Source organism: Rhinopithecus bieti, unplaced genomic scaffold, assembly GCF_001698545.2.
Source record: "Rhinopithecus bieti isolate Rb0 unplaced genomic scaffold, ASM169854v2 scaffold_9581, whole genome shotgun sequence".
Taxonomy (NCBI): domain Eukaryota; kingdom Metazoa; phylum Chordata; class Mammalia; order Primates; family Cercopithecidae; genus Rhinopithecus; species Rhinopithecus bieti.
The window spans coordinates 2,047,243-2,057,621 of NW_016806413.1; positions in this window are offsets into that span (position 1 = coordinate 2,047,243).

Consider the following 10,379-nt stretch of genomic DNA (forward strand, 5'->3'; position numbering starts at 1 on the left):
AGAGGACAAGAGGTGGGTCTGGGGATCCTCGGCCAGTGGGACCTAGGTGATGCCCCCCTCCTTCTTGACTTATAGCCCAAATATTTTTGGTGTCTCCATGACTTGAAGGCAAAAAGTTCAAACTCAGCCCTTTCCTTCAAGGGTTTAAGGAGGAAGAACAGAGCCAAGTCTTGGAGGCGCTGGACTTGCTGCAACACAGTAAAAAGAGATGTGTAGGGTAAGGGATGAGGATGAGGAGGAAAGGGGCCACTCAAATCTTCCCAAATGTTGGAGAGTAGCCAAGGGGGGGTAAAATAAGAGTCCAGATGGAGTAGAGCAGTATGGGTGTAGGTTTCTCTGCATGGTGCCTTATTTAAGGGCACGGGAAAAGTTACAGGATGACAGAAAAGGTGAGCAAGGAGGTCAGCAGCGTGGCTATTTTGAATCCACCACTGGTCTAAGGAGGAGGTGGACCAGTCATTGGGGCGTGGGGTGTGGCAATCCAAATGCCAGCAATCTTTATGGTGCCAGAAATCCCAAATGGATGAATGTCTTCCACACCCTTCCCCGTAACAAGACCTGATTTGTTTCTGACAGAAAAGGCAGGACTGGGATGGCCAGCCCAACTGACTAATGAAGAATTTGACCTCCTAGGATAGAAAATCTGTATAAGGACCTTGAAGAAGTCCTTGCCCAATCGTCTTGGGCAGTATCGATGACCTGACATACGAAATTTAGACACCAAACAGGACAATAGACACTGTGGTATATAAACAAGTATGGCAATTTTTATAGACAGACAAGGGGAGGGGGGGTCCCGTGATGGGATCAGTCAGATGCCGGCCTAGCCACTCCCTTCATGGGGACTTAGGCTCCTCTTGGCATTGGCAAGCCGGTATAAACCCCGGCTCAGATCGAGCTATGCCCCGATGCTGCCCTAAGCCTTATGAGGTTGCCACAGAACCACAGGTGAGGGCCCTCTCGAACTCCATAGCTTTCACTATGGAGCTACAAACTGGAAATTCAAGCGCAAGCCCTTGAACTCCACATTCACTCACTCACTCACTCACTCACTCAGAGTTTATTACAGTTTTTATACCCATTCCAAAACAGAGTTCTCCTGGAGACTTGAATGAGAAGGAGAAGATATACAGATAGAGAGAGACTAGACAACAGAGAATCCTGACAGAAACCAGGAATCTGTCCTCCAGCGTCCTGGCATGTGGACAGAGTCTCAGGGAGGACCCTCATCAGGGCCGTTTCCCTCCCAGAGAGACAGAGTCAGATCTGACTTACCTTCCCGGGACCAGAGACTGAGGACTCAGGAATTGAATTGGTTGGGCACACCAGCAGTTGATCCGTTCCCCTCTGGAAGATGGTGGCCTATGGGGCCCTGGAATGTCTTCAGGTGGCACCTTCCCTATAAGCCCGCCATCTGTCCGGGGGAGCAGGGAACGAGTCCGGCCCTCACCCAGTGGTGGATCTTGCTGGTGACTCCACATGTTGTAACCGAGCGAGTTATAGAGAGAACACCACACTCTGAGACTAATTCGGGAGTCCTTTATTGCCAGCGACTGAGAACTAGAGCTTGAAATTCTCTGTGCCCCGAAGAAGAGGCTAGATTTCTTTTTATACCTTGGTCTAAATAGGGGAGGAAGAGTCTAGCTGAAACAATTTTTTTTTTTAACAGAAGCAGAATAGGCAAAAAGTTAAAAGATAAATGGTTACAGGAACATAAACAGTTCCAGGTGCAGTGGCTTAAATTATCACAAAGAGATAAACGCAGGGGCTTTGGGTACCACCAACCGAGCACATTCTCAGGAACTGCTGGTACAGCTTGCCTCAGTATTTTATCAGAAAGCGCATTCCTGGATGTGGTTGGAGTCAGCTTGCACCAGTTATGTCCTTAAGGGAGGGGGACAAGGGGCTGCAAGTAAAGAAACCAAAATGGAATCTGTCTGGCTCTCTCAGCTAAGAGAGAGTCAGTCAGGTCAAAACAAGGTAGGATATCACAATGTAATTTTCAATATCATAAAAAAAGGAAGGGGTTTATTGTTTTAGGCTAACTTATAGGTCAGGAGTGGTGAAGATGTAAGACCTTGTTGAATTTTGGAAACTAATCTACCATCATTGTGGCGGTTAATTTTACGTTCAACTTTACTAGGCAGAGGGTGCCCAGATATCTGGTTAAACATTACTTCTGGATGTGTCTGTGAGAGATTAGAATTTGAATTGGTTGGCTAAATAAAGCAGATGGCCCTCCCCAGTGTGGGTGGGCACGATCCATTGAGGCCCTCAATAGAAAGAACAAAAAGGCACAGAAAGGTTGAGTTCTGGCTCTGCCTGACTGCTTGAGTTGAGATATTGATCTTCTCCCTCTCTTGGCACTCCTGGTACTCGAACCTTCAGACTCAAACTGGAATCCACACCATTGGCTCCATGGTTTTCTGGCCTTCAAACTGTGCCACCAGCTTACCTGGGTCTCCAGCTTGCAGTTGGCAGATCGTGAGATTTAGCCTCCATAACTGCATGAACCAACTTCTAAAAATAAATTTCTCTTGGTGCATCTATATCTTCATCTAATCTTCTGTTTATTCTGTTTCTCTGGAGAACCTTGACTAATACAACCATCCTTATGAGATTTTTGAAAAGATGTGGAAATGAGTCTGAAGGCCCATGAAGGCTTTTGATCTCCCACATGGTTTCTGTGTAGGTGGAATAAAAAGAGAATCTAGAAGCGTTGGGAAGGTGGTGAAAGAGGAGTCTTGGTGTCGTATTCTCTTGCTGGGAAAGCTGCTGTAGCCCCAAGGTTATGAGAGAAGTTAGTGCCTCCGGGTGATGGCAGCAGCTAAGGAGTGAAGCAGGCCCTTCCAATGTGTTGGCTGAGCCACGGCACCTTTGTGTGGAGCTGGCAATGTTTAGACCACATAGTAATGTCACCACTTCTGGGATGATTCTAGTAAATAAGAACAACCAGCAGGGCTGTCCAGCTACAATGACTAGGCACAAGCTGGACTTGGAAGATGTCAGGGACCCAGCAATAACGGGACTAAAGAATCCCCAGAAAACTTTCCTCTGGAGGAGAAACTATAATGCATCTTTACAGGATCATTTCTTGATGCTGTAACTCCTAATGTAATGTTTCCTAATATTAGGAAGTGTGTGATCTTGGGCATGGGGAGTCATCTCTCTGAGCCTCAGTTTCTTCTATCTGTAAAATGGGCATAGCTATCCTTAGGTGGCCATGAGGAATAAATGGGATAGCAACGCCAAGGAACCAAACACAATGCAAGGTGCACAGTAAGATTCTCAGCAAATGTTGGTTCTTTTCAGTTTCCCTTATGTCTGCAGGCAGATGAACCCCATGCCAATTTCCCTCAGCTATTGCAATGGATACAGTAACCATACTTTTAAGATCTTGAAGTTAGAAGACCAAAGAGCCCTGAAGATCTCCCAGCTTCCCAGAGAGAGGGGCAATGTTTTAGTGGGCCGGCAGGGTGATGTGCATGAATGCTGGTTGGGCTGGTGCCAGGCCTAAAGGGGTTGGCCTGGGAGGGTTCTATTGTTGTGGGGCTTGGGGGTGAGTGGTTCTGTCCAACTGGGAGTAAAGTAGAAGAGTCGACAAGGAAGAACCCAAGTGAAAAGGATGGGAGGAAGTCCCACTCCTCCTGGGAGCACATTTGTAGCTGCTTGGTCTGGCTAGTGGCAGCTGGAGGGAGGGCAGTTCAGTCATTTTGACATTAATTCACATCTACCAGCCCTATTGGAAGGGAACATCTATTGAGACCAAGTTGTCCTGGTCTCAATCACAGAAATTTAGTTTGCCCACACTAGAAAGAAAAGCAATGAACATTTTGGATTATCCCCAGGAAGATTGTCTGTGATTTGCAATAACATCATAAAGAAAATAATTTAAAAATATGGGCCCAATATGTTCTTTATTTGGCTCCCCTATGAGTCCTCAAACAGAAGCACCCCTAGGTGGAGTCAAGAGAGGGAACAAAGGAAATGAGGTTTTGGGTTTGTAGAAATGCCTAACATTGGCCTGCTCCAGTGCCTGGAGGGCACTGCAGAATCACTGGTGCTGCTGTTAAATCTAGTGCAGATGACAAGTTATGAGAAAGCATATTTATGTTGCCTTATCTGTTACAGTGATTGTTGGGGAAACCAGCCGCACACCACCTCGCGGGTACCCCGAGTCCAGCGGAGAAAAAGGAGTTAGAAAGAGACAGAATAAGTGTTTAAAAGGCGGGTCCAGGGGACAGGAGTGGTAGTGTCTGAGGCTTGCTCACAGCCCAGAGCTCTCAGGCTCCACTTAATTTATTGGTTTACAAGCTCTTTGTTAGGGCAGATAGGAAGGGTAGGAAGGGATGAGGAAAAGGATTAATCAGTGAAGGAGAACTCGTGAGTCATTCAATAAGATGTACAGTAGTGGTGGTTTCTGTGAATTTCCTTGAGCAAAGGCGTGTGTCTAAGCTACTTAAGATCTTTAACTTATCGGGACTGAAACAGGTGGGAGCAGGTTTCAGGAGGAGCCAAGATGTTTGATTATACTCCACTGCTTCAAGGGAGTGTTGTCTCCTTGAGCAACCTGTGGAATGCCGCTGAACGGTTATGCTCCCAGGGCATAAAGACATGAAGGCAATAAGGAGACTTTTCTCCGCAGAGGCCGCCCATGGCTCCCCATGGGTGTCTCACACAGGGGAGACCAACTCAACTGGCACCCCAGAAACTGTCTTTCCCACATTGGTCAGAGTAGCTGCCCAAAAGTTACTGTGGATGGAGGGGCCAGTTGCCACCTACTCTCCTGATGGAAGTACTGAGTACATTGGCCTGAGACTGGAGTCCACCCCAATAGCCCACTGTCCAGCCCCTGGCCTTACCAATGCCCAGGACAGATTAGAAATGGACCAGAAGTCAACAGCACCCTCCTTTCCTCAACTTGCCCCTTGGGTGGGCATTAGCTCATACAGAGAATTTGACTTGGCAGATACCATGCTTCTTTTATATCATTTCTTTGCCACCTAATTTGGATTTATTATTGTAGAAATATAAGAAAAGATAAATAAGTAAAAGAAGAAAATAAAAAGAAATTGTATTTCAAAGATAACCAGTTAAGCTTTGGACTTTTTTTTATAGACATTTAAATTAAGGAGTGCTAAAAAAAAAATACGTAGAAGCACACAGACACTTTTTTTTCCTTACAAAACCAGATGGTGGGAGAAATGGAGCTCTGCAAGGCATTGAAGTCAGATCTTCCTGTCACTTTATTGTAGAGTAGCCTCCACTGCAGGGACAGAATTCAGCCTGGCATGTCATCTCATGCTGTCCAGTGAACCCTGCCCCTCACAGAACACAATTCTGGTCACTCTGGGTGACAGAAGGGGGTTTGCAGTGAGTTTCAGCTGCAGAAGGGGTTACTAGCCATGTATAGAACTTTTTTACGTCCAAGAAGTTATGATTTTTAGAATAACCCTAAACAGGCAGGGCGTGGTGGCTCACACAGGCAATCCCAGCACTTTGGGAGGCCAAGGTTGGTGGATCACCTGAAGTCAGGCTTTCGAGATCAGCCTGGCCAACATGGTGAAACCCCGTCTCTACTGAAAGTACAAAAATTAGCTGGGCATGGTGGTGCAAGCTTATAATCCCAGCTACTTGGGAGGCCGAGGCAGGAGAATCACTTGAACCTGGGAGGTGGAGGTTACAGTGAGCCAAGATCATGCCAGTGCACTCCAGCCTGGCTGACAGAGCAAGACTCCTTCAAAAAAAAAAAAAAAAAAAAAAAAAAAAGAATAACCCTAAATATAATCCTAATGTTATGCACCTTTCTGTCACCTTTCATCTTGGTGTGCACTTAACACCCCTGAACAGGTTTGATCAGCTCTGTAGAACCATACTAAAAGACTTTACAATTTGAGAAGGGAACATAAAGCAAAATTTAATCTCATTTATCAAAGTAATACATATTAATTGTGAAAAAATAATTCAGAAATGCAGATGGTAAAAGCACTCATTCTACTTTTGCATTTAAACAGTTCTTTGTTGTTTTGGGTTTTCCTAGTGTGTTTCTAAGGGGTGTGGGTTGGTCTCACACTCGTCTATATCTTTTTGTAGACCAATTTGCCTTATATATTTTAAAGCTGTGCTGATAGGTTCAGGGTGCATGTAAGTTTATGACAAATCATTCAATAGTTGTTGAACATTTACTGTACACCAGGCACTGTCCAGGGTTCTGAAAAAGAGTCACGAACAGGATACACCAGGATAGAAGCGCCATCTAAAAATTTAGCTGGGTGTGGTGGCTCACACCTGTAATCCCAGCTACTTGGGAGGCTGAGGCAGGAGAATTGCTTGAACGCGGGAAGCGGAGGTTGCAGTGAGCCGAGATCGCACTACTGCACTACAGCGTAGGCGACAGAGCGAGACTCCGTCTCAAAAAAACAAAAAAGAAATAAATTGTACTATTTGAAGGAGAATCCTTAGTGTTCCCCCCCTACCCCCATTTGCTCTCACTGTCTCTGAGACAGGATCTCACTCTGTTACCCAGGCTGGAGTACAGTGGTGCGATCATCACTCACTGCATCCTTGACCTCCTGTGCTCAAGCGGTCTTCCCTTCTCAGCTTTCTGAGTAGCTAGGACTATAGGCGTGTGCATTATGTCCAGCTGATTTTTGTATTTTTTTTTGTAGAGACAGGGGTCTCACTATGTTGCCCAGGCTGGTCTCAAACTTCTGGCCTCAAGTAATCTTCCCGCCTCAGTCTCCTAAAATGCTGGGATTACAGGCATGAGCCACCGTGCCCAGCCTCTCAGTTCTCTGTTTTCATCATAATTCAACATTTCACAGATTAATGTTAGTAGTCTATGTCATCAGATGTTTATTTATAAAGGTAACAAATAGGTTGGAAGACAATTACAGTGATTCTTATGCTCCTATATTAACAAGTATTGAAAATTTTCACCCTCCTCTCTTAGAGGGTGCCGTTTAAACTAAAAATTGAATTTTAAAGGACTGCTATACCCCTGAAGGTGTGAGAGAGGAGCATTATCTGCAGAGGGAAAAGTTGCTGCAAAGGCTCAAGACGTAACTGATTGGGCTGATCAGGTGATAGGAGGGAGGCCACTGTCCTGGATGACAGTCACAGTGTCAGAGGTGCAGTCAGAGTTGGGCAGAGGCCTGCCTGCTGAAGACCATGTCGGCCAGGTTAACCAATTTGAAGTTTGTGGGGGGAGATTAATTTCAATGTCAGGAGGCCAATTAGGGCAGCATTGCAGGAGTACATTTGAGAAAAGATGGTGGCCAGGACCAGGGGTGAGGTGCTGTGGAGATGGAAAGAAATGGGTGGATTTACAATGTATTTTGGAAGAAAAATAAACTGGACTTGCTGATGTTTTAGATGTGAGAGGGTGAAGAATTAAGAGCAACTTCTAGACTGGGTACAGTGGTTCAGGCCTATAATCCCAGCACTTTGGGAGGCTGAGGCAGGTGGATCACTTGAGGTCAGGAGTTTGAGACCAGCCTGGCCAACATGGTGAAACCTCATCTCTACTAAAAATACAAAATTTGCCAGGCATGGTGGTGCATGCCTGTAATCCCAGTTACTTGGGAGGCTGAGGCAGGAGAATCGCTTGAACTCTGGAGGCAGAGGAGGTTGCAGTGAGCCGAGATTGTGCCATTGCAGTCCAGCCTGGGCAACAAGAGTGAAACTCCAACTCAAAAAAAAAAAAAGAAAGAAAGAAAAAAAAAAGAGTAACTTCTAGGTTTCCTGACATGGATATTGTTCAACAACTTAGGGATTGATTGTTCATTTTTTATCAATATGAAATATTCCATTCTATGCCCATTAAAGGCTTAGCCTTAGAGCCTGTTTTGTCACATATTAATAATTCTACACAGCTTTTTCTCTTGTTGTTAGAACTTGCTTGGTATACCCTTTTCCCTTCCTTTCTTTTCAACCTTTTCTATTGTTTGGTTTTATTATAGGTAAGTCTCTAGTAAAAAGTCTCCCCCCTTCTTCTCTGTCTCCCTCCTTCCTTTTAATAAGGAAACATAACATGTTTGCATACATTGTGATTAAGGATAGACTTGGACTTTGTAAGACTATATTAGTGTGTTTTATGTCCCATGCTTTCTCTGCTATATTCCTCCTTGTCTGTTCTTTGGTGCAGTAAAAATTGAGTGGAAAAATCAGAAACAGGGAGACTTAGTAGGCTTATACCCGTAGGCACACTGGGTCTTTCTAGAGTCTCCTTCATCTTTTCTGGGCCCACCTCACATGCAGAGGGTTCTGGTTTAGGACACAGAGAGATAGCTCCCTCTTCATGGCCTCTACCCACTCCCCATTGAAAGCATTGTTTCTCATTCTTTCAAAGACTGTGTTCCTTTTGATTTTTTTTTTTTTTTTTTTTTTCTGAGACAGAGTCTCACTCTGCCTCCCAGGCTGGAGTACAGTGGTGTGATCTAGGCTCACTGCAACCTCCGCCTCCCAGGTTCAAGTGATTCTCCTGCCTCAGCCTCCCGAATAGCTAATTTTTGTATTTTTAGTAGAGGCGGGGTTTCACCACGTTAGCCAGGCTTGTCTCGAACACACTCTTTCTGTGTTCAGGTGATCCACCTGCCTTGACCTCCCAAAGTGTTGGGATTACAGGCACGAGCCACTACGCCTGGCCTTGAATGTTCTTATTTCCATCCCTTGCCCCAATTTAATTATTGGGCCTCCCAGTCCAACAGAGAATCACCCCTCTTGTCCTGTATTAGAAATGAAATATTCTGACCAAGGATCCAGGAAGACTGACTCCTGCTCTGCCAGTTCCACTTCTTCCATGCTGAATTCCCAAAGGAGATCCATGCAAAGAACAGTAGCCTATTAGGAAATGGAACTTACCAACTGTGTCTCATCGTTAACTGAGTTGTCACCTGTTTCCCTAATTCAGGCCCTCTGCTGATCAGTTTGATGACATGGCTCTCGGATGACCATATTTTATTGTCCAAACTGGGAAACTTTGTAGAATAAAAATGAGTGAATGAAAGGGTCTGCCATTAATAATCATACCAAGAAACCATGAAGGTCAGTGTAGGCTGTCCAGCTTTTTCAATCAGACTCAAGTAAGACTTCTACTGCCCTCTGGAGGCTGCAACCAAATCTCAGGCTTTTACCCTCTGCCCTGTCCCATAGTAGAAGAACAAAGTCACACAAAGAGAGGGCAACAAGGGTCCCAGCTTTAAAACCAACACTTATCATGTCTACTAAATAAGGTTGGCCAGGTGACGCAGACTCTGACTCATCCAATTAGCAACGGCCCCTCTTTTGCTGGGGAACTTTAGAAAGGGGGTGGGAAGGGCAGTTGTCAAAGTAAGCTTTCTCATCAGAAAGATAAAACAGAATTTTCCTCCCCGTACAGTTCTCTACTGTGAGAGTTCCTATCTTGGCTTTCCCTCATCACCTGCTAGCCTTCCCTTGTTTGCTACCCAAGAGTTTGATTCCTTGCAGCTGGTTTGCTGACCCCATCTCCTTGGTGTGCTCTCAAGACATATTCCATTCATTCCATCTTCTCTGCACCGAGTCTCGGAATGGTCTCTGACTTACTCTCTCAAAGGGTCCCACTAGTGTTCCAGTAACTTTACTGTATGTCTCTGGTATTTGCCTTTTCTATTATTGGCAGAGGGTTAGGACAGAACTCAGAGCAAGATGTTGATTCTGGTTCAGAATATGATGATAAACTCACTGACATTAATATCAGGGGAAAAACAGATGTTTGAATCTGGAGCAGCCTGTGAAATGAAAAACAACTTAGAAAAGATACGGGAAAATCCTTTAGGAAAGAACATAAGTAGCAAGAGATCTCATATGAAAACAACTAAGGATGAAAAACAAAAATCCTCCACAAGTTAGGGAGCCCAGAAATATAAGAGATTTGGACAAGGATTCAGTTCCAGCTCCAACTTAATTAAACATCACAAGGTTTCCACAGAATGGAAAGCCACAAATATGATGAATGTGGTAGAGTTCCCTCTGCATCCAGCTTTTCATCATCATCGAGAGAATTCACAGTGGGGTAAGGTTCTGTCAATGTGAGTGTGGGAAGGCCTTCACTCTGAGCTCTATCCCTTATGGCCCACCAAAGGAGACATTCTGGGGTTAGACGCCCCAGAAAGATTTGACCAGCTGTGGAAAATCTTTCAGCCGGATTTCAGATCTTAGGCAACATCAGCAAGTGCATACTGAAGAAAAATCCTATGTATGTAATGAGCATGGGAAAGTTTCAACCTGGAGCTCAGCCCTTGCTGCCCATCGAAGAGTCTACATCAGGGAGTGTTCAATAGGGCAAGGGGCCTCATGGTGCAACTCAGGGCAGGGCTGGAGAAGCCCTTTGAGGGGCATTGACTATGGGAAAGGCTAAA